This window comes from Mesoplodon mirus (genome assembly GCF_964341445.2).
Source record: "Mesoplodon mirus genome assembly, chromosome: 1".
NCBI lineage: Eukaryota > Metazoa > Chordata > Mammalia > Artiodactyla > Ziphiidae > Mesoplodon > Mesoplodon mirus.
Window position 1 is genome coordinate 10,385,289 of NC_138976.1, and position 24,039 is coordinate 10,409,327.

Genomic DNA, 24,039 nt, shown 5'->3' on the forward strand with positions numbered 1-24,039 from the left:
TCTGGGTCATTGGGTTTTGTCAACTCAGTAATGACAATCATTTTCCAAAGTGGTTGTACCAATTTATACTCCTATCATCCACTTCCATGAGAGTTCCAGTTTCTCTACTTCCTTGCCAGCGCTTGATATTTAAAAATTTTAACCACTGTGGTAGGTGTATAATAATATTACTCTGTGTGTGTGTGTGTGTGTGTGTGTGTGTGTGTGTGTGTTTTAAGAAAACATTTTTTATTTCATTCTTAACCACAGATGCTTGGGCACTTCACAGCTTCTCAAACCTTGGGGTCATATTGGGTGTCATCACCTCCTTTCCTGTGCCACATGATTTTCACATGGTATTTGTTTTTTTGTTGCAGCAACCACTGGAAAAACCAGCTTCACAAAGATATGGCATTATGGCAAGGAATGTAAAGTGATCTAATGTTAACACTGAACTGCTGAACACTGAGCTTGTAGATTGTGGAGTATCCGACAGATGTCACTGTGTTTCCCTTGAAAGTTTAAAATAACCCGCAGCATCCTTGTGAGTTTGCTGTGGTTCCCCGAGGTGCGTGGACGCACATTTTAGGAACCATGGCCTTGGAATATTAATCATGGTTATCTCTAGGAAGAAGGATTTTTACTTATTTTTTTATACTTTCTGGATTTTCTACATTTCTTTTATAATGAGCATATAATGCATAAGAGGCATCAGAGAAAATATTATATCTGTGTCCTGTTTGTAAAGTCCATACTTTATTTTACTTTTTCCTTAGTGTTTACCTAATGTCCTTTTTCTGTTCCACATAGGATACCACATTAGTCATATTTCCTCAGAGACCTCTTGACAGTGACAGTTTCTCAGATCTTTCCTATTTTTGACGACCTTGACAGTTTAAAGCGTATTGGTGAAGTAGTTTTTCAGACGTCTTTCAACTGGGGAAGACCATGGGGTAAAATGTCGTTCCCATCACATCATATCGAGGGTCCATGCTATCCACATGACTTATCACTGTTAATGCTAACCTTGATGCCTAGCTGAGTATCAGGGTTCTTCACTGTAAAGTTACTCCTTTATTCCCCGCTTTCATATTGTATTCTTTGGTAGGAAGTCACTATGCGCAGTCCACACTCAAAGAACGGGTGTTATGCACCACTTCCTTGAAGGCAATATATGTAAATTATCTTAAATTCTTCTTCATTGGAGATTTGTCTGTTCTCCCACTTATTTATTTACTTAATTTATTGTCTGTCTATCTATTTATGTATTCAATCATTTATATAGTTGAACTCAAGGATTTTTTTTTATACTTTGGGTTATAATCCATTACTGCTTTATTTTTTGTTGTTGCTGAAATTGTTCCAGCTTGACGATTGAGAGTTCTTCAATTGGCTGCTGTATCCCTTTGACATACTCCTGTCATTGTGGGTTTAAAATAAAAAAAATTTTTTAGAACACTTCTTACTTTCTAGCACTACAAGATGCTCCAGGCTCATCTTGTATATTTCTTGCCTCAGTCATAGAATCAGACATTTCTCCAAGGAACACTGTTTCATTTTATTGGAAAATGGTATTTGGTACTGGGGTATTGGTTATTTGTATATATGTTTATTGGTTATTTGTATATCCTGTTTGTTATGTAACAAGCCTGTTCAAGACTTCTGTCAGAGTTGAGTTGTTGCAGCAGAGAGTGTATGACTCACAAAGCCTAAAACATTTACTATGTGGCCCTTTATAGGAAAAGTTTGCTTGCCTCTATAGTTACGATAACTATTACATATATGATAACTATTATAATGTCAGTTCTTACCTCTATATTTATGATAACTATTATAATAGTTATGATAACTGTTATAATGGGTTGGTTTTGATTGGTTGATTTTTCTCATCATCAGTGGTCATATTTTTCTGCTCCTTTGCTTTTTTAAAATTTTATTTTATTATTATTATTATTATTATTTTAGGCCACGCCCCATGGCATGTGGGATCTTAGTTCCCCAATCAGGGATCAAACCCATGCCCTCTGCATTGGAAGCACAGAGTCTTAATCACTGGACCGCCAGGGAAGTCCCTTTTTCTTTTTTCTTTTTTGTCCCCCTGCTTCTTTGGATGCCTGGTAATCTTTGACTGGATGCTAGACATTGTGGAGGGATTGGAGTTTTGTTTTTCTTCTTATAAATTTCTGGAGATTTTCCCTGAGATACAGTTAAATTATTTGGAAATATCTTGATGCTTCTGGGTCTTGGTTTTAAGCTTTGTTGGGTGGACCAGGGCAGCATTTAGGGCTATTGTCACTAGGGCTTGTCATTCTCTACTACTATGGCAAGACCCTTCTGAATATTCTACCAAGGAATTATAAGGTTTTGCAAGTCTAGCTGGTGGGAACAGACACTACTGTTGGTCCTGTCTAAGCTCTCAGCGTTGTTTCCTCTAGTCCTCTCTGATGATTCTTTCCCCTGTCTTTGGTGGTTTGCTTCCATTCATGGGCTGATGTGTATTCAGTGGAATACTTGAGAGGAACTCCCCGCACATCTCCAGCATTTTCTCTCCTATACGATATCCTGCGCTGTGAACTCTAGCTGCATTGGTCTCCCTCTACTCTCAGCTCTGTCTTTTCAGCTTGTGATATCCCTTGGGCTCTGCCTGGGATCCCTTTCCCTGCACCACACCCTGGAAATGCTCTCAAGGCCGTGTCTTGGGTGCAGTTATAGAACTCACCTTTTTTTTGTCCTCAGAGATCACTGGGGTTTTTTGTTGTTGCTGTTTCTCGATGTACAGTGTCTTGAAAAACCATTGCTTATCTATTTTGCTGATTTCTTTTGGTTGTTTAATGTAGGAGGGTAAATCTGGTCCCTGTTACTACATCTTGGCCAGAAGTAGAAGTCCTTGAAATCTTTTTTTTAAAATCCTGAGTGAGTGTTTAATTTTGTCAAATCCTTTTTCTATATCTATTGAGATGATCGTATGATTTTTTTTCTCTTTTTTTCCCCCTGTTAATGTGGGTTGAATTACATTGATTTTTTTCCCCCTAATGTTAAATCAACCTCGCATTTCGGGAATAAACCCTACTTATGCATGATAAATAATCCTTATTAATATATTCGCTGTATTCAATTTACTAGTATATTTTTTAGGATTTTTGCATCTATGTTTATGTTCATATACTGCCCTTCCTTAGGTTATGACATCAGGGTTATCCTGGTTTATAAAATGGATTGGGAAACATTCCTTCTTTTTCTCTAGAAAGATTTGCATAATATTGATGCTTTTTCTTCCATAAATGGTTAGACAAATTCTCTGGTGAAGCCATGTGATGATTTTATTTGGGAAACTGTTTAATTACAGATCTATGTCTTTAATATATTTAGGACTATTGAAATTTTTAAATTTTTTTTTTTTTTTTTTTTTTTTTTTTTGCGGTATGCGGGCCTCTCACTGTTGTGGCCTCTCCCGTTGCGGAGCACAGGCTCCGGATGCGCAGGCCCAGCGGCCATGGCTCACGGGCCCAGCCGCTCCGCGGCATATGGGATCCTCCCAGACCGGGGCACGAACCCGTATCCCCTGCATCGGCAGGCGGACTCTCAACCACTGCGCCACCAGGGAGGCCCGAAATTTTTAAATTTTTGTTTCAGTTTTGGTCAGTTATTTTTCTAAGAAGACAAATGATCCTTTCAAGGTCATACGTCTAATAATGAATAAAACTTCCAGTCCTGTTCTTTTTCAGATTATGTCATACCATCTTAATATATACTTTTAAATTTGTATACTTTTTTATCCTCTCTGGTAGATTGTAAACTAGCAAGCAGGTTCTATCTCTGGTAAAACTTAGTATCATCTGAAGCTTAGGACCAAATAGATGTTTGAATTAACTTAAAGCATACTTGGGTTTGTATTGAGATTTTAAATGGTTTAAGTGGTTGTTTTAATTGATTTAAGTGGTTGTTTCAGTGCTTCATTTGGGCTCTGTCAGTCTCTACAATGTACATTTTACCTCTTTGACGGTGGGTATTGTTGTTTAGAGTATGTATTGAATAAAAAGATAGGAATAATGAATTGAAAGTATAGTTCTTGGGACTTCCCTGGTGGCGCAGTGGTTAAGAATCCGCCTGCCAGTACAGGGGACAAGGGTTCGATCTCTGGTCCAGGAAGATCCCACATGCCATGGAGCAACTAAGGCTGTGCGCCACAACCACTGAGCCTGCGCTTTAGAGCCTGCGAGCCACAATTGCTGAGCCCACGTGCCACAACTACTGAAGCCTGCATGCCCCAGATCTCGTGTGCCGCAACTACTAAGCCCGCGTGCTGCAACTACTGAAGCCTGCACGACTAGAGCCCATGCTCCACAACAAGAGAAGCCACCACAATGAGAAGCCCGCACACCACAACAAAGAGTAGCCCCCGCTCGCCACAACTAGAGAAAGCCTGCGCGCAGCAACTAAGACCCATGCAGCCAAAAATAAATAAAAATTAAAAATTAAAAAAAAAGAAAGTATTGTTCTTAAATTTTGGAAGTACCATTTATATTATTGTATTTATTTTTCTATATTTCACTCAATTTTTTTATCTCCTAAAACTTAGTAGAATAGGTATCTGTCTATAATTCTAGGGCAATTGAAAGAAAAACAACTCTAGTTCAGAATATGATTTACCAAAACCATTTTTTATTTCTATTCAAGAGAGATTGTAACTTGAATTGAATTCTGTGATCAGGGAGATTTAGTGAATATGTAACATTTCAATACCATAAAATGTTTCCATCTTGTTATAGTAGACTTAGTTTAAGATTCACCTGTTAGGGAAGAATGTGAGTTTGAAGTGGAGAGGGTTCAATTGAAGGTCTCTTTCTATAAAATTTGTAGTCCACTGACAACAGAAATATTACCTAGCAGCAGTTTACAGGTGCCAAGAGAGGCCAGAAAAGTATCGTAGTAGAAATTGTACAGGAGAGCTGTGAAACTAGATCCCTGATGATGTCAGGCAGGAAATAAAGCTTACCAGGCTAAAAAAATTTTACTGGATGGCTAGGCCATTGGAAATGAATCTTCCAGTGCTTGTATTTTTTATTGGGCTTTTATTTTATTTTTTAAGTGTTATTTAATTTTATTATTTATGTATTTATTTATTTTTGGCTGTGTTGGGTCTTCATTGCTTTGTGCGGGCCTTCTCTAGTTGCGGCGCATGGGCTTCTCACTGCAGTGGCTTCTCTTGCTGCGGAGCATGGGCTCTAGGTGCACGGGCTTCAGTAGTTGTGGCATATGGGCTTCAGTAGTTGTGGTTCGCGGGCTCTAAAGCACAGGCTCAGTAGTTGTGGCGCACGGGTTTAGTTGCTCCGCGGCATGTGGGATCTTCCCGGACCAGAGCTCGAACCCGTGTCCCCTGCGTTGGCAGGCGGATTCTTAACTACTGCGCCACCAGGGGAGCCCCTATTGGGCTTTTATGTTGAATAGACAGTCAGTTACTTACACTTAAGTAATTTAAACTGTTTAAAAAATTTAAACCAAAATTTTCTTAGAAATTTTCTAAGATCATATTGAATAAATATTAACTTCTTTTTCCTATAAAGTATTTAATTCTCTGAGAGTAAGGTTTGGAAATGCATTAAGAGAGGGGTTTTAAGTTCTTGGGGATAAAATAGAGTAAGTAGTTAAAGCAGTTTCCTTTTCTGTGCCAAAAATGGAAATACAGAAAATATAATTAAGCAATTGTACCAGAGTATTTATCTGTGATTCTCTTTATTTCTAAAGTACATTTCCCATTTCCACTGTATGCATTCAGATATATTATACAGAATCATTGAGCCTAAAGGACTTTGAAGGAATATCTGCTGGGATTGGTTTATTTTGTGGGGAAGAGGAACAAGGAAGGTGTCTTTGAGATACAAGTAATTTGCCTAGTGTCATGAAGGGAATAGGAACATTTTTAGCACTTGAGGAAATAGAACTTTTCCTTAATTACTGTTGTGTTAGTGAGTTATTTGAAATTTGACATGTGTGGTGATGGCTTGGTTTTCTCACCACCAGATGGCTTCTCAAAGTTGGTATGTCACTTTTAGTGACTGCCAGCAAAAGTAAAAACTGTCAAGCCCCTTTGAAGGTCATTATCATTTAGGAAACAAAAACAGTGTTGACACTTTAAATAAGAATAGCTTTAGGTTCTTAGAATTGAGAGAAGTTCATTATGAAATTATTTAAGCTTTCTAGGCTGCTTCTATACTGGTGACACACTCTTCTGTCTTTTATTATGCATGCCCCTTGAGGTTCACAGATAGGTTTTAGACTGATGTTATAGAATACTAAAAGGAATAGAGATGGTCCCATAACTTCAGTTATACGCAGTCCTTGTAACTGTGTTGTACATTGAAATCTTACCTACGGCAAGACTTAAAATCAGTCTGGTTCACTTCTGGTTCATAGAACATTGATATTAACAATTTAAAAAATGCATTCAACTCATAACATCATTAAAGAAATTTTTGAAGAAGCAAAAAAAAAATTGCTGCTTAAGTTGAGAAAAATTTCTTTTTATAGAAAAGTTTTATTTTGAGCTCAGATTGCAGCTGCATTATAGCCTGTACAGCAGAGCCAGTATTGAAACAGAGCTTAAAAACTAGGATTCTAGGGCTTCCCTGGTGGCGCAGTGGTTGAGAGTCCGCCTGCCGATGCAGGGGACACGGGTTCGTGCCCCGGTCCGGGAAGATCCCACATGCCACGGAGCGGCTGGATCCGTGAGCCATGGCCGCTGGGCCTGCGCGTCCGGAGCCTGTGCTCTGCAACGGGAGAGGCCACAGCAGTGAGAGGCCCGCATAGCACAAAAAAACCCAAAACTAGGATTCTACCATTTTTATGAAATGAAATGAAAAAGAAAAGGATATAAAGTTTTGTATATGAAACTGAGTATGCTGTTCCATAAAAGCCATACCTCTGAAATGTGTTACGTAAGTAGCTTAACATGCTGATTTCTCTTGAACGAGAATAAGTTTGAAATCAGCAAAAAAGTCTTCCTGTAATTGGAGTTTCTGAGTCGAAAAATATTCTTCATTTATTCCTTAAAAAACTAAGTGTTCAGGCTTCCCTGGTGGCGCAGTGGTTGAGAGTCCGCCTGCCGATGCAGGGGACACGGGTTCGTGCCCCGGTCCGGGAAGATCCCACATGCCGCGGAGCGGCTGGGCCCATGAGCCATGGCCGCTGAGCCTGCACATTTGGAGCCTGTGCTCCGCAACGGGAGAGGCCACAACAGTGAGAGGCCTGCGTACCGCAAAAAAAAAAAAAAAAAAAAAAAACTAAAAGAACAAAAAAACTAAGTGTTCAAAACTTATTACGAAGCTACAGTAATCAAAGCATTGTAGTCCTGGCATAAAGACGGGCATATAGATCAGTGGGATAGAATTGAAAGTCCAGAAATGAAACCTATAGATCTCTGATCAATTGAGTTTCATTAGGGGTGCCAAGAGAAGTCAGTGGTGAAATAATAGTCTTTTCAACAAAAGTGCTGGGACAGCTGGACATCCACATGCAAAAGAATGAAGCTGGACCCCTCACCTCACATCATGTATGAAAATTATCTCCAAATGGATCATAAATCTGAATGTAAGAGCTAAAACTAAAACTCAGAAGAAGACATAGAAGTAAATCTTTGTGACTTTGGATTAGGCAGTGGTTTCTTTGATATGATACCAAAAGTGCAAGTGGCAAAAGAAAAAATAGATAAATTGGACTATATCAAAATTAAAAACTTTTTTTTGCTTCAAAGGACACCCTCAAGAAACTGAGAAGACAACCCACAGAATGGGAGAATTGATTTGCAAATCATGTATCTGATAAGGAATGTATCCAGAATATTAAAAAACTCTTACAACTAATAAAAAGACAAATAATCCAATTTACAAGTGAACAAAGGATTTTAGTAGTCATTGCTCCAAAGAAGATACATACTTGGCCGGCAAGCACATGCAAAGATGCTCAACATCACTAATCACTAGGGAAATTTGAATCAAAACAACGAGATACCATTTTGTACCCACTAGTATGGCTATAATAAAAAAGAAAGACAATTACAAGGTTGATGAAGAAATTGTGCCCTCACTACAGACCTGGTGGGATTGTAAAGTGATGTAGCCGCTTTTGCATAATTTGGCAGTTCCTCAAAAAGTTAAGAACATAGAGTTACCATGTGACCCAGCAACTCCACTTGTAAGTATATACTCAAGAAAAATGAAAATGTATGTTCACACAAAGACACGTACACAGATTTTCAAGGCAGCATATTTATAATAGCCAAAAAGTAGAAACAACCCGAATGTTCATCAATAGATGAATAGTTAAATTAGATATGGTATTTCCATACAGTGGAATATTATCCAGTCATAAAGGAAATGAAATATTGATACATGCTACAGTATTGATGAATCTTCAAAACATGTTAAGTGAAAGAAGCCAGTCATTAAAGTCCACATATTGTGTGATTCCATTTATGTAAAACATCCTGTACAGGCAAATCCATAGAGAGAGAGAGTAAATTCATGGTTGCCAGGGTTAGGGGTAGGGGAAAATGAAGAGTGACTGCTAATGGGTATGAGATTTCTTTTAGGAGGTGATGAAAATGTTCTGGAATTAGGTAGTGATGATCGACATAGAATTTTTGTGAATTTACTAAAAACCAATGAGTTATACAGTTTAAAGAGGTGAGCTTTATGGCATGTGGATTATATCTCAAGTAAGCTGTTATTAAAAATACCCTGTGTTATAAATAACTTACTCTAATGACTAATACAAGATTGTTTGTGATTAAAAAATGAATTGGAATCATAAAGCAGTTAACCACTTCCAGATCAGGTGGCGACTGAGAAGCAGCTGAGAAAAAAATTGCATGAGCCTCCAGCAGACACCAAATAAAACTTGGCAATATTCAGTTGCTGCTGTACGGCCAAATGTAAGGTAGCATTTTTGTTTAGACTTTTTTGGAGTAGGCCATTTTGATTTACATTGAAGATGGTTCTTAGTTTGAAATATATATTTTGTGCTTGTAACAGGTTTTTACATAGGTGGGTTAAAACAGTGATTACAAAATTAGAATGTGACAAAATAAAATCTTATACCTGAATTCCAATTTGTTGTCAAATTATTCACTAAACAAATGGGAGAAAGAATTGTTTGGGTTGCAAACGTACTACCTCATTATTACTTAGATAGAAATAGATGCTGTCTTCTGGGAAGCATCTTGAATTACTTTCAGAAAGATATTTGGTGACTTGCTGATTGGTCAGGTCAGTATTTTTATCTTTGACATTTGCTATTTCTGATGAATTCTTTTTTTTTTATAGGAGATGGAGCAGTCTGCTCTTTTCTTAAAAAATTTATTTTTGGCTGTGTTGGGTCTGCCTTGCTGTGCACGGGCTTTCTCTAGTTGCAGCGAGTGGGGGCTACTCTGTTGCGGTGCGTGGGCTTCTCATTGTGGTGGCTTCTCTTATGGAGCACGGGCTCTAGGCATGCAGGCTTCAGTAGTTGTGGCATGCGGGCTCAGTAGTTGTGGCGCGTGGGCTCTAGAGCGCAGGCTCAGTAATTGTGGAGCACGGGCTTAGCTGCTCTGTGGTGTGTGGGATCTTCCCGGACTAGGGCTCGAACACGTGTCCCCTTCATTGGCAGGGGGATTCTTAACCACTGAGCCACCACGGAAGTCCCTGAATGTTTGTTTTAAAAAATGGTTTAGCTATGACCTGGATTTTTGGAATTGTACCAACACTACTGTTGTAATTTAGATAAACATTTCCCTGGGTTTATCATCTTTCATTTATTGCTAGTCGGTACTAGATTTTAATATGATAATGGAAGTCAAAACTTATACTCATGTGATTATCCACTTTAAATTTCCTTTAATCATTAAAAAAAAGATGAACTTAATTTTACAGTACGATTTGACCCATGGGGTTATGTTATTTTAAGTAATGCTAAAGCCCTCCCAACTTTGTGAAGAAGCATGCTCAGATGGTTAATTTGGGAAAGTATTTGACTTAAGGGCCAATTAAACTTTTGTTTTGGCGCTAGCCAGTAGCTTCTTTGAGATAACTATCCTAAAGTGATTTTAGCTTTCTGCTGTAACAAACAGTGCAAAGAATTTTTTTCCCTTGCTTTCCCTGCAAAGAATTACTAAGTAAAGTACACTGCAACAAATCGCTTCATTTTGCAGCTTTTGTGAAATTTTTGTTTTGTTCGTTTTTCCTTTGATGTGTTGAGAGCTGGCAAAGAAGATGACCTGACAGGCAGAATTAGACTGAAATCTTTGGGGCGATTGTTAAGTGTTTGGATCCTCAAGCCTGATGCCTAGAGGAAGTGTTGGCAAGGATAGAACTATAAATCTTAAATTGTTACTCAGTTAAGATGCATTCATGACTCTTCTCCATTAAGATTTGGAGTTAACTGTTTGTAACTAGTTACAGCCATGTAACAGGTATACCTCATACTAGAAACTCCTTTGTCATTTTTCCAGTTACTCTGCTAGGTGGGTTTTAATATAATAGGAAGAATATGATGTCAGCTCTTTCATACTTTGGACTAGAATGATTTTGTTCTCTTGTCAACTTGAAGAGACTAGCTGAATCCCTTTCTAGTGGCTGGCCTTAGTATTTGATTGTAGATTTTGTGTTCATTTCTACTTGGGGTAGTAATCCTATTAGGATATATATTGCCAATTGTATGTGAAGGTGTAGCTATATGGAGCATAAAATTAGATACACTTCCTTCCTTTGGCTCACAATCTAAATTTAGTAGGCGAGAATCTCCTTTGGTAGATGTCATTAAAAATAGAAGATACCCATCTGTCTCGAATGGTTTAGATACAATTCTGCCTACAGGCTTGGAGATGAATTATATAATGCAGACTTTCTTTTAGCCCTAGGATTCTTAGAAAAATAATGTTTTCTTTGATACAGAGGCCAAGAGTGTACAGTTTCCAGTGTTGACTTTAAATTATCCTGTAGTTCTGTGGAAATCAAGAAGAGCTAAGAGAATTGAATTTTGAGGAGAATTTTAGAAGATAAGAAGAAACAATACACTTGATTAAGAAAATTGGCTTTGAAGTAAAAATGTAGTTCCAATCCTATATTTACAACTTACTAGCTGTGTGAGAAAGTTCCTTAACCTCTTGGAGATTATAACCTCATTTATAATGTTGGGATAGGAAGCCGACTTCATAGGGCTGCAGAAGAGTAAATTAAGTGAGTTAACATGTATTTTTGCAAAACACTTTCTTCAGTGCCTGCGTGCAGAAGGCATTGCTTGGTGGGAGTTATTGTTTATGGTAATATTGCTTTTGGTTCCCTTTATTCCAAATTATGCCACCTTGATGGTAAAAAAAAAAGTCTTAATTTAGAGCTCAGCGTTTAATATGGGGGCAGAGATGAACAGGGAATTCCTAGGGGTATTTGGAGTCATGGAAATCGTTGAGAAGAGTACTGAAAAACCATCCCCAAAGGAGTACTTGTATTTAGGGGATGCAGAAGAAACAGAAATAGAGAAAGCCATCAATAAGGTGAAAAGAGAACCAAGAGAATAATGTCAGGGAATTCAAGAGGTAGGTTGCTCACCAGGTCAAATATTTTCTTCAGAAGTTCATTCAAAAATATTTTAAAACACCTTGTGTTGTGAGGTAATGGAAGGACCCTGAGGAGACCACTGAACTGGGCAGGTAGGATCTTTGAGAGAATAGAAAAATGTCCATAGACCCAGATTTTCTTGGGTAGAGAAGTAAATGTATAAAAGTAGTAAAAGTAAAAAAGTGGAAGTGGAGGCCATGAGTATAAGATGGATCCTTATGAAAATTTGTACAGATAAAGAGAGAGAGAACTTAAGGGGCAGGAGAAAGGGTTTGGGTTTGTTTGTTTTGTTTAGGAAAGAAAAAAATGAGCATGTTTGGAGTCTGAGGGAGAAATTAAACATACTGTCCAGAGAATAATTGCCGGGCAGGTCGTGGCGTGAGACAAGTGGGAACGGGATCCAGTGCACGGGTGGAGGCTGAGAGGAACCGCTGTTCTTCAGTAGAAAAGGCAGAAAGGAGGATGACACGTAAGTTTGAGGCAGGAGGGTCTCTATTTAAGTGGGGAAATGAACAGTGAACTTATTGAGATAATAACAGACCAGTGGCCCTCAACTGAGGACAATTTTGCCTCCCAAGGGACATTTGGCCATGTCTGGAGACATTTTTGATTGTCCTAAGTTGGGGAATGTGCTACTGGCATCTAGTGTACAGAGGAGAGGCATGCTGTTGGCCTGCTGCAGCGTACAGGACAGTCTCCCCCATCAGAGAATGATCTGGGGCTTCCCTGGTGGTGCAGTGGTTGAGAGTCCGCCTGCCGATGCAGGGGACACGGGTTCGTGCCCCGGTCCGGGACATCCCACATGCCGCGTAGCGGCTGGGCCCGTGAGCCGTGGCCACTGAGCCTGCGCGTCCGGAGCCTGTGCTCCGCAACGGGAGAGGCCACAACAGTGAGAGGCCTGCGTACTGCAAAAAAAAAAAAAAAAAAGAAAGAAAGAAAGAATGATCTGGGCCCAAATGCTAAGAGTGCTGCAGTTGAGAACCTTGCCCTAGATCACAACATTTCTGCAACATGATCTTCAACAAAAGGCAAAAATTTGAATAACAGCTTGACATATCACCTCTTAGAAAGTCACAGGACGTATTAAAGTCTGAAAAATCCTCAGGAGAAAATCTAAACTGTTTGACTGAGTGACTCCCCCCAACCCCTATTATAACAACTGTTTACCTTCTGAGAAATACGTTTAGGAAAAGATTGTACTTTAATTTATTGGCTGGCTGGTACTGTGTATTCATCTTAGCTCAGAATCTATCGATAAATGATAGCTGCTATTATTACTATCCCCCCCCCTTCAAATGTGAAATCCTGGGCCACTTCTGACAAATGTGTTACAAGTTACAATTTTAAGGTAAATGTAGGCAATGTGAACAATCAACACAAAAAAATAAGAGCTACTTCTCATAGGTCTGTAGAATACACTGATAATTGTGCTTTTAACATCTTACATTAGAGTGTGGTGGTTCCCCAAAGATTTAGACATAGAATTACTACACGATCTAATAATTCCACTTTTGTGTATATACCCAAAGGATGAAAGCAGGGACTTGAACAGATACGTGTACACTGGTGTTCATAGCCACATTATTCACAATAGCCAAAAGGTGGTAACAACCCAAGTGTCCATCCACGGATGAATGGATAAACAAAATGTGGTATGTACATATAATGGAGTATTATTCAGCTATCATAGGGCTGAAATTCTGACACATGCTACAACATGGATGAACCTTGAAGACATTATGCTAAGTGAAATAAGCCAGACACAAAAGGACATTATGCTAAGTGAAAAAAAAGATTGTGTGATTCCACTTATCTGAGGTACTTAGATTAGTCAGATTCATAGAGACAGAACATAGAATGGTGGTTGCCAGAGGTTGGGGGAAGAGGGATAGAGAGTTGTTCAGTGGGTACAGAGTTTCAGATCTGAAGATGAAAAAGTTCTGAACGTGAATGGTAGTGATGGTTGCACGGCAGTGTGAAAGTACTTCATGACACTGAATTGTATACGTAAAAATGGTTAAAATGGTAAATTTTAGGTTATGTATGGCCACAGTAAAACAAAACAAAACAAAACAAATCTCACATTAGAATATTTAGCAGTCAAGGGCTTTGCTGATGGTTTTTATAGAGCTTTAAAAAGGTTAGCAGAGACTGGTTTTAAACTACAGATACTGTTCCAATGAGACAGTTACACTAAACAAAACATACATTCACTTGTTGTACCAGTGATTAATATAAAGTTAACACCCCTTACTAACAGGCATGTAATTTTCCCATGTTCATTATTTACTCAATGTGTTTTTAAAAATTGTCTAAAAATGTTTGCATCAAAAGTAATATTGGAGACATTTATCTAGGGTAATGGTTTTTCTTAATCTGTGATTTTCCAATAGAGAAGAAATGGGAAAAGGGAGTGAGAGTTTTGAAATTGTAAATGTACTTACTGATTAAGGGATAAGAACACATGCACACAAACCCAGGAATTATCTTACTTCAGCTAAAACAACAACAAAACCTCAGATCTCCACTTCTAGTCTTTGTAATTGCTTTTGGCATAATAGCTATTACCTCAGACAGACTGAAAGTTTAATAACTAGATCGGAGGTTTCCTTTTCAGTAACAAATAGGAAAAACACCACCAAAGAAGTTCTCTCCCACATCTACCTCCTCCATTTCTTTAAAAAAAAATTTTTTTTTAATTGAAGTAAAGTTGATTTACAATGTTGTGTTAGTTTCTGGTGTACAACAATTGATTCAGTTATGCATATATATAATGGTTTGCATCTGCTACTCCCAAACTCCCAATCCATCTCTCCCCTACCCTTTCCATTTCTTTTTTTTTTTTTTTTTTTTTCCCGGTACGCGGGCCTCTCACTGTCATGGCCTCTCCCGTTGCGAAGCACAGGCTCAGCGGCTATGGCTCACGGGCCCAGCCGCTCCGCGGCATGTGGGATCTTCCCGGACCGGGGCACGAATCCATGTCCCCTGCCTCGGCAAGTGGACTCTCAACCACTGCGCCACCAGGGAAGCCCTCCATTTCTTAATTTACAAGCAGTATGACTGTATCTCACTGCCATGCCTCGTCTTTGTCAATTATAATGTTATGGGTTATTGGCCCGCCAAATTTTTTCTGGTGTATAACATTGAACAGTGCCAAATGAGTTTAAAACAATCTTGTCATTCAAAAGAGTTTATCTCTTGAAGGTTTATGTTTGATTTTGTACACTAGTATAATCATTTCGCGGTAAATAAATGTTACGCTGCTTTAGTAAGTCTCTTTTAATCCAGGTTTAACATCCAGTAAGAGATCATTTTTATTGTTATATTTTCAGTTATGTTCCGAATATGTTTATATTCTTAAATGTTGGTATTGAAATATTGAAATTTCTATTGCTTGTTGACTGTTATTTAATTCTTGAAGGTTCATGAAGCATCTGTAATCTCTTCTTTGAAATGCAGATATATTTTAAGCCACATATCCTTCTGAAATATCCAGCATATTTTTTTGCCAGTAAGTAAAGGATATTCCTTGGAAGCACCAAATTTCACATAGGAGTTAGAGAGACTAACAATACACATACAGTTCATACAATCCTTTTTCTTCTTCCTTCCTCCTTAAATCACAAGACTCTAAGGAAGAACATCCTGATTTTTAATTTGAATTTTATATGTATCTAAATATATTTACATATTTAAGTATTGATGTATTGAAAGTTATTAGAATAAAGAGAATAAAATTTTTAATTCTACCCATTTTTGGAAGGCTAAACTTAGTGACAGGTCATTTAAAAAAAAAAAAGGAAAAAGGCATGGCATTGTTCCAGGAAAGGGTCTTGGTTGAGAATTACAGGTCCTAATTCCAGCCAACTTAAACAGCAAAGGAATTTATTGGAAGATTGTCAAGTACCTCATAGCACTGATGGAAAGACTGGAGAATCTGGTTCAAAAAACAGGCAGGAACAAAGGAATCAGAAGGCCTGGAATTACTGGCAAAGTCATACCACCTGAAGACCGTGGTTAGCGATGTGTGGTTAAGGGTACTGTTAAGGGTATGAGTGTGTTCCCCTAAAATACGTACGTTCAAATCCTAACCCCCAGAGTAGATGGGGCCTTTGGGAGGTGCTTAAATCATGAGAGTGGAAGCTCACGGGTTAGTGCCTTATAAAAGAGGCAACAGAGAGATCCCTCAGCCCCTTTGCACTGTGTGATGATCTCACGAGAAGTGTGCACCCTGGAAGAGAGTCCTCACCCAACCATGCTAGCGACCTGGTCTCAGACTTCAAGCCTCCAGAGCTGTGAGAAATAAATTTCTGTTGTTTATAAGCCATCCAGTCTGTGATAATTTTTTTTTTTTTTTTTTTTTTTGCGGTACACGGGCCTCTCACTGTTGTGGCCTCTCCCGCTGCGGAGCACAGGCTCCGGACGTGCAGGCCCAGCGGCCATGGCTCACGGGTCCAGCCGCTCTGCAGCATGTGGGATCTTCCCGGACCGGGGCACGAACCCGTGTCCCCTGCATCAGCAGGCGGACTCTCAACCACTGCGCCACCAGGGAAGCCCTGTGATAATTTTTAATAGCAGCCCAAATGCACTAAGACAGACACTGTTGTTGCCCCTTCTGAGCCCTGCTATTGCATCTATTGCAGGAATGACTTCTGAACGTACCTTTTTTTTTAAAGGGAACAAACTAAAAAAAATATTTATGTATGTATTTATTTATTAGTACGTATTTATTTATTTATTTTGGCTGCACCAAGTCTGAGTTGTGGCACGCGGGCTCTTAGTTCCCTGACCAGGGATCTAACCCCTCCCCCCTGCACTGGGAGCACGAAGTGTTACCCACTGGACCACCAGAGAAGTCCCTGAACTTACCATGTCTTGAGTCACTGGCTCAATCTCAAGGAGCTTTAAAAAGATTACTCTGGGGCTTCCCTGGTGGCGCAGTGGTTGAGAGTCCGCCTGCTGATGCAGGGGACACGGGTTCGTGCCCTGATCCGGGAAGATCCCACATGCTGCGGAGCGGCTGGGCCCGTGAGCCATGGCCGCTGAGCCTGAGCGTCCGGAGCCTGTGCTCCGCAACGGGAGAGGCCACAGCAGCGAGAGGCCCGCGTACCGCAAAAAGAAAGAAAAAAAAAGATTACACTGGCTCCTACATCAAGAATGAAGTAAGGGGTTTAGTAGTAGAAGTGGGGAGAACCAGTCGTGAGACTCCAGTATAAATGATGTTGACTTAGATTAGGATAGTGACATTAGAACGGATAAGAAATGGACAGATTCATGAAATAGCCCACTAGGTTGCTACTGAAATTCTTTTTTGGGGAAAAATTCTTTTTCATCATCTTTCTCCTTTTTGTCTTTCTCTTCCTCTCCCTCCTCTTTTCCTATTTCTCTTCCTTCTTTTTCTTTCTCAGACTCCAGACCTATCTAGAGGCCTTGATGCAATCTTATCTTGCACAGGGCAGTGTAACTAATCTAGCAGATATTTTATAACATCCTTAATTCATTAAGAAAAATTTTCTAAGCTTCTCTACGTATAGTGTGGTGCTAAAGGGGGTTGCAAGTTTTAGTCATTCTAGAAGTGAGTTCAAGTCTAGACACTCAGAAATGATTCCTTTCTTCCAGGGCACTACACTATTGCTAACTAGACTGACCAACCTTTTTCTAGGTGTGGTTAATTGACACCACATAATCTCACTTTCATCTAAACTTTTTTCTCCAGGACTCATTAGTCCCTTTTTTAAAGTCTTTTATTGTATACTGGTTATTTGAAATAGGCCAAATGCATATCCATTATTAAAAAATGTAATGAGAAAGAAAACAGTATCTTTTTTTTTAATCCTCTTAAAACAGTGATTTTTAAATGGAACTAATCATCAGAAATGACTCAAATAGTTAAAAAAAAAAAAAAAAAAAGAATCCCAGCCCTCTTGAATCATAATATCTGGAAGTAGGTCTCAGAAATCTTTACTTAAAAAAAAAAACCCAGGGGCTTCCCTGGTGGCGCAGTGGTTGAGAGTCCGCCTGCCGATGCAGGGGACACGGGTTCGTGCCCCGATCCGGGAAGATCCCACATGCCGCGGAGAGGCTAGGCCCGTGAGCCATGGCCACTGAGCCTGCGCGTCCGGAGCCTGTGCTCCGCAACGGGAGAGGCCATAATAGTGAGAGGCCCGCATACTGCAAAAAATAAATTAATTAATTAATTAATTAAAAAAACCCAGGGACTTCCCTGGTGGTCCACTGGTTAAGACTCCGTGCTCTCAATGCAGGGGCCCTGGGTTCTATCCCTGGTCAGGGAACTAGAGCCCGCATGCCACAACTAAAGATCACGCATGCTGCAATGAAGATCCCGCACATGGCAATGAAGATCCCGCGTGCCGCAACTAAGACCCGATGCAGCCAAATAAATAAATAATTTTTTTTTTAAATTCCTGGATAATCAGCCAGGTTTAGGAAACATAGCTTTATTCTATTCAGACTAGTTTTACTCTTTACAGGGAGAGTTAATTAAATTCTTTCTTAATGGGGAGGATCCATTATAGATGACTATTTGGATTTCTCAGCTTGATTTTAAAATAAGGCATTTGTGTCGTCCTTGAGATTGATTTCATAAGATTAGAGACAGTTTTTTTTTGGGGGGGTGGTAGAGGTGGATTACATTAACTTTTCTTTGACCCTGTGGCTTTTTTGTAATTATACAGTTTTTCTTTCATCTCCTTAAGTATAAGAAACTTGTTCTGTATATTACAAGAATATAGCCCTCTAAACTTCAGCTTCGAGCAAGTTTGTATAAAGCTAGCTCACTGCTTCTCAAACTTAATGTGCCTGGACATCACCAGGAGAGCTTGTTAAAATGCAGATTCTGATTGAGTAGGTCTGAGATGGAGCCTGAGATGCTACATTTCTGATGAGCTCTGCTGTGATGCTGATGTTTCTGGTCTGCAGATCTCATTTGAGTAGTAAGAGGCTAGATGATAGTTGTGTTATCCTTTGATCATTCATCTTTGTGTGAGTTACTCTGCTTTGGGGCTAGTTTGGGGACTGTTTAGTTTGACCAAAGGTTGAGTAGTACATTTTAAGAAGATTGGATTATGTAACCTTTTAATGCTTTTTCCCCATATTTTTGAAGGTTATAGTACTATATATAGCCTAAGGTTTTTAGTTTCAGGCTTTGGAACTAAGTAAGTGTCATAAATAGTATAATTTTTATTGAATCATTAAACATGTAGCAGCAAAATTGGTTAATCTACTTGAGGTAGTCTGAGCTACAAGTAGAGTGGTAACTGCATTAAGAATAAGAGAGAAAGTGATATAATGTTGAAAACTATTTTTAGATGTGCCGGATATACTTAAGGATTGGGGAATCTGTGTTTTGCAGAATTGAGAATGCTTTGGATGAGATATATGTTATGTTAGAGCAGTGGTTCTTAGCTAGGGGTGATTTTACCTCCCAGGGCACATTTGGTAATATCTGCAGGTGTTTTTATTTTTTTATTATTTTTTTATTTTTAAAATTTATTTATTTAATTATTTGGCTGTCCCAGGTCTTAGTTGTGGCACACAGGATCTTCAGTCTTTGTTGCGGCATACAAACTCTTAGTTGCAGCATGTGGGATCTAGTTCCCTGACCAGGGATCGAACCTGGGCCCTCTGCATTGGGAGCACGGAGCCTTAGCCACTGGACCACCGGGAAAGTCCCTGCAGGTGTTTTTTGTTTTTTTGTTTGTTTGTTTTTTGGTACACGGGCCTCTCACCGTTGTGGCCTCTCCCGTTGCAGAGCACAGGCTCCGGATGCGCAGGCTCAGCGGCCATGGCTCACGGGCCCAGCCGCTCCATGGCATGTGGGATCCTCCCGGACCGGGGCACGAACCCGCGTCCCCTGCATCGGCAGGCAGACTCTCAACCACTGCGCCACCAGGGAAGCCCCTGCAGGTGTTTTTAATTGTCACGACACATAGGCTGGTAGTGGTGCTACTTGTATCCAGTGGGTAGAGGCCAGGGATGCAGCTAGACACTCTATAGTGCACAAGACAGCCACACACAACAAAGAATTATTTGGCCCCAAATGTTAGTGGTAAGGTTGAGAAACCTATGTTAGAGAATCTTCACAAGTACTTGATTAATGTTTAAATTAAAAATAATACAGAAGGGACTTCCCTGCTGGACCTGTGCTCCCAATGCAGGGGGCCCAGGTTTGATCCCTATTCAGGGAACTAGATCCCACATGGCAAAACTAAAGATCCCGCACGCTGCAACTAAGACCCCTAGCGGTCAAAATAAATAAATAAATATTAAAAAAAATAATAATAATACAGAAAATACAAATAGAAAATAATTATTCATATTCACACCAAATTTAACCAATGTTAACATATTTGTTGTCATATTTGATTTTAGGCTTTTGATTTAAGATATATCACTCCATTATGTTTGGGGAAGTAATGCACAGTTACTGTTTTGAGGTTCACACAATGTAGAAAATTCAAGGATGAAAGTAATGAAGCTATCCCAGATCTCACCACGCAGAAATCATTAACACTAGATGTTAATGATTATTTAACATATATGTTAAATAATATTAATTAATGTTAATTATTAATTAACATTATCCCCAATATCTTTCCATGCATATATACAGAAGAATAGAGAAATGCTTTTATAAAGTTAAGACCATACTGTATATGAACTAAATTTTTTTCCTATGAAAAATTTTAAACTTAGAGAAAATCAAGTAGAATAATTATCCCCCAATGTACTTACCATTTAGCTTCAACAATCATGAATTCATAGCCAGTCTCATTTCATCCAAATCCACACCCCCTCCCCTGACCCTGAGTATTCTGAAGCAAATCCCAGACGTCACATCATTTCATCTGTAAATGTTTCAGTACCTGTCTCTAAAACATGAGAACTCTTTTTGAGCCAGTATCACACACAATTTCCCTGATTCATTTTCTCTCCTTCTCCTTCTTTTTCCCTCTCTTGAATTATGTTTTCTTCCAAGTTGAATTTTTTGTTTCTAATGAGATTGCATGTAACAGAAGAGCATTAATTCTGCAAAGAAAGGGAAATGGTTGCTGCATAGGCCAAAACAAAAGCTATCTGTCCCAAATGCTTTTTGCAAATTTTGTTTTTTCTTTGAAGAATGTCTTAAACTATTTGGCAGTGCCATGTAAAATAATGAAGTACTTTATTTCTCTTTTTTACTGTGTTCATTTTTCAAGTCGCCTTTTCATCTTTTTCAGTATTTCTCTGAGATTCCTTCCTGCTTTGGTGAATTTGCTATAGCGGTGGCCTCTGGGGAATGATTGGAGGAAACTACCTGCAGGAATCACTTAACTGATGGTTACCTTCTTGAGGGCTAGGAGCAAGTCTTACCTTACAACTTAACCTTACCTAACAAGCAAGGTGACCTTTCTGCTTGTTACCGTTACCATGTCCTCAGTATTTGTTGGATGCTTGTCATTGATCTTGAGGGATTGTGCTGATATTGATTGGTGTATTACAATTGAAGCTATTTACAGGAAAAACTAAGTATGCTCATTTAGTGCCAACACATTTGCATGCAGATGAATGTAATTCACTTGTTAACCTTTGGTATTTGCATCTGTGGGTGGCCTGCATGTAAAGAGGTGAAGCAGGGAATTCTCTGGTCACACTTACTAGGTTTCTTTGAACACTGACTCATAGGGTGACCATATGTCTGGTTTGCCTGATGCAGTCTAAGATTTTGCAGTGTCTTGATGTCATTATTAATAATGTCTCTTGTTATTCACCAAATTGTCCCAGTTTAGATGGTAAATTAAACGGTAATCCTACGATAATGACATTTAATGTGTGCCTGGCTCTCTTCTGAACACTTTACATACATTATCATTTAAACTTCATGACATCCCGAAGAGGCAGATCCTATTTCATCCACATTTTACATATGGAGAAGTTGGGGCACAAAGAGGTTAAATAACTTGGCGGGTACCACACAGCTCTATTTGAGTAGTTTGTAGTGGAGCCAGGATTTGAGTGCAGGCAGTGTCCTTAACCACTCTGCTATGTCGCCTCTGTGCTGGTCCCAAACATATCTTTGTAGAACACATGCTGATATCAGAAGTCAGTCTCCTGATAATTGATCTGCATATTTTTAATTTTTATTTATTTTTATTCATTTTTTATTCATTTATTTTTGGCTGCTTTGGGTCTTCGTTGCTGCACGCGGGCTTTCTCTAGATGCAGCGAGTGGGGGCTACTCTTCATTGCAGTGCACAGGCTTCTCATTGCAGTGGCTTCTCTTTGTTGCGCAGCACGGGCTCTAGGTGCACGGGCGTCAGTAGTTGTGGCACACAGGCTCAGTAGTTGTGGCTCGCAGGCTCTAGAGCACAGGCTCAGTAGTTGTGGAGCACAGGCTCAGTTGCTTCGTGGCATGTGGGATCTTCCCAGACCAGGGCTTGAACTCGTGTCCCCTGCATTGGCAGGCAGATTCTTAACCAATGTGCCACCAAGAAAGTCCCAATCTGCATATTTTTAGATCGGAAGTCTGGTGAAGGCTTTGGGATTTTGAGGGATTTCCTTGTCTTCACAAGACACTTATAGTATAGGCTCTTCATGCACCACTATGCCAATCTATTATAGACTTCTTTCTCAGAAGGGTGAACATTTACCTTTTTTCATTTTCTAGATGCCAGTTATTTGGCATCCCTAGATGCTCAGGTGATGAAAATCTCCAGATTTTGCAGATTCTCAAGTCCCTGCCACAGTCACTTTTCTTTACTTCTGGTCATCTTTGGTATCTTAAATTCACACACACACACACACACAGGGACTTCCCTCTGCGCTCCCAGTGCAGGGGGCCCGGGTTCCATCCCTGGTCAGGGAACTAGAGCCTGCATGCCACAACTAAGACCTGGTGCAGCCAAATAAATAAATATTTAAAAAAAAAATTCTCCAGCACCCAGAACAGGGCCTGCCATATGGCGGGTACACACAGACTTTTTCACTACCTTTGATCAATTCATCTTCTGGAGTTGTCTGGGAACAGTATTCAGAGCCCTTGTACAAGGTGCTTTGAGGAAGGAGATTTCAGACAGCTACCGCTTTCAAGTAACTTACAAAATTTAGTAAGAGGATGGTGAATGTACATGAATGACTGATATATGGCAGCTGAGCTAAATGAGAGTAATTTAGAGTTTGGAGAAAAACAGTTTCTGACAGGGTTGATCCAGGAACATTTTGAGAAGGTGGAGACACTTAAGTCAGTTTAATGACTTCTATTGGCTAAAAAATAGCTGCCTCCTTGTGCTAAGGACAGACCTGAAGTTTGCCAAGAGTAGAGGGCTGCAGAAGATTAAGATTTTTGATCAGCCCAGATGAGAGGACTCTGATCAATTTGACGCTTGGTCCTCTCATGAGAAATCCTCAGTCAGCGGTGTTGCTCTGTTTTTATGACATCATCATCATCATGGCACATTTTCACCCTCTAGGTGGGTTATAAGCAGCAGGAACAGATGGAACTCCTCAGCAGCAAAGAATTTTATTTTTTTTAATGTGGAAGCCGGGTGTTATTTATTTGATTTTTAGTTTAACGTCAATTGATATACACAAGGTCTTTTTCCTTGATAAAACCATTGTCTCCTTTTATTATAATATTTATAATTGCATTTGCTTTTTTACTTGATGTCTTAATAAGAAAATGATTACATTTGAATAGAATTTCCTCACTTTACAAGTGAGGAAACCGAAGTTAGGTTAAACCGTCAGCTGAATGACTTTGGAGAAAATGGCACAATTGAGACTTGTACTTGGGTCTTCAGAGTCCAGATTCAGTGTATATCACACAGCCATATTTTAACTTACTAGATTAAAACATTTTATCAAGATCAAGGAGAACAATGAAAGTTGTTATTATCTCACATTATAACTCTTTGTTAATGAATGTCATTATAGAATCTAGTTCAACATAATTAGTTTATTTCCAATTCTCAGTTGACAGGCATATTAACACCACTTTGATGATTGTAGATCCAATAAATTCTACTGAAACGGAAGTCTTATAGGAGCTGCAGGGGCTTACCTGGAACCTGTGTGCAAATCAGACCAAGGCAGTGTCTCTGGCTAGATGGGTCATTCAGAAAAATGCATACCTGCTACGGGCAGGTTCAGCCCCCACCAGGTTGCTGGGCTTGGGAAATGAGTGTCTGGATTTTAGTCTCTTGCTCTGCCTCTTTTATTTTTACTTATTTATTTAACATCTTTACTGGAGTATAATTGCTTTACAATGGTGTGTTAATTTCTGCTTTATAACAAAGTGAATCAGCTATACATATACATATATCCCCATATCTCTTCCCTCTTGCGTCTCCCTCCCTCCCTCCCTCCCTATCCCACCCCTCTAGGTGGTCACAAAGCACCGAGCTGATCTCCCCGTGCTATGCGTCTGCCTCTTTTATGTAGTGCTCAAAAAGCAACAGCCATGAATCCTGTTTAT

The 24,039-nt window shown here is 39.4% G+C and overlaps 1 protein-coding gene across 6 annotated transcripts in view; it reads left to right on the plus strand.

Annotated features, from left to right (window-relative positions):
• The window catches only part of SCAI (suppressor of cancer cell invasion), a 114,913-nt gene that overhangs the window by 20,790 nt on the left and 70,084 nt on the right, over positions 1–24,039 (plus strand). The window contains exon 1 of one of the 6 annotated variants that reach the window (XM_082617653.1): positions 421–547. The exons of 3 other annotated variants lie outside the window; for them this stretch is intronic. The gene's annotated coding sequence lies outside the window, so the exon portion shown is untranslated. Of the gene's footprint in view, positions 1–420; positions 548–20,901; positions 20,970–24,039 lie in introns of those variants that run through there. 2 more of the 6 variants (XM_082617655.1, XM_082617656.1) reach the window with 2 other exon arrangements.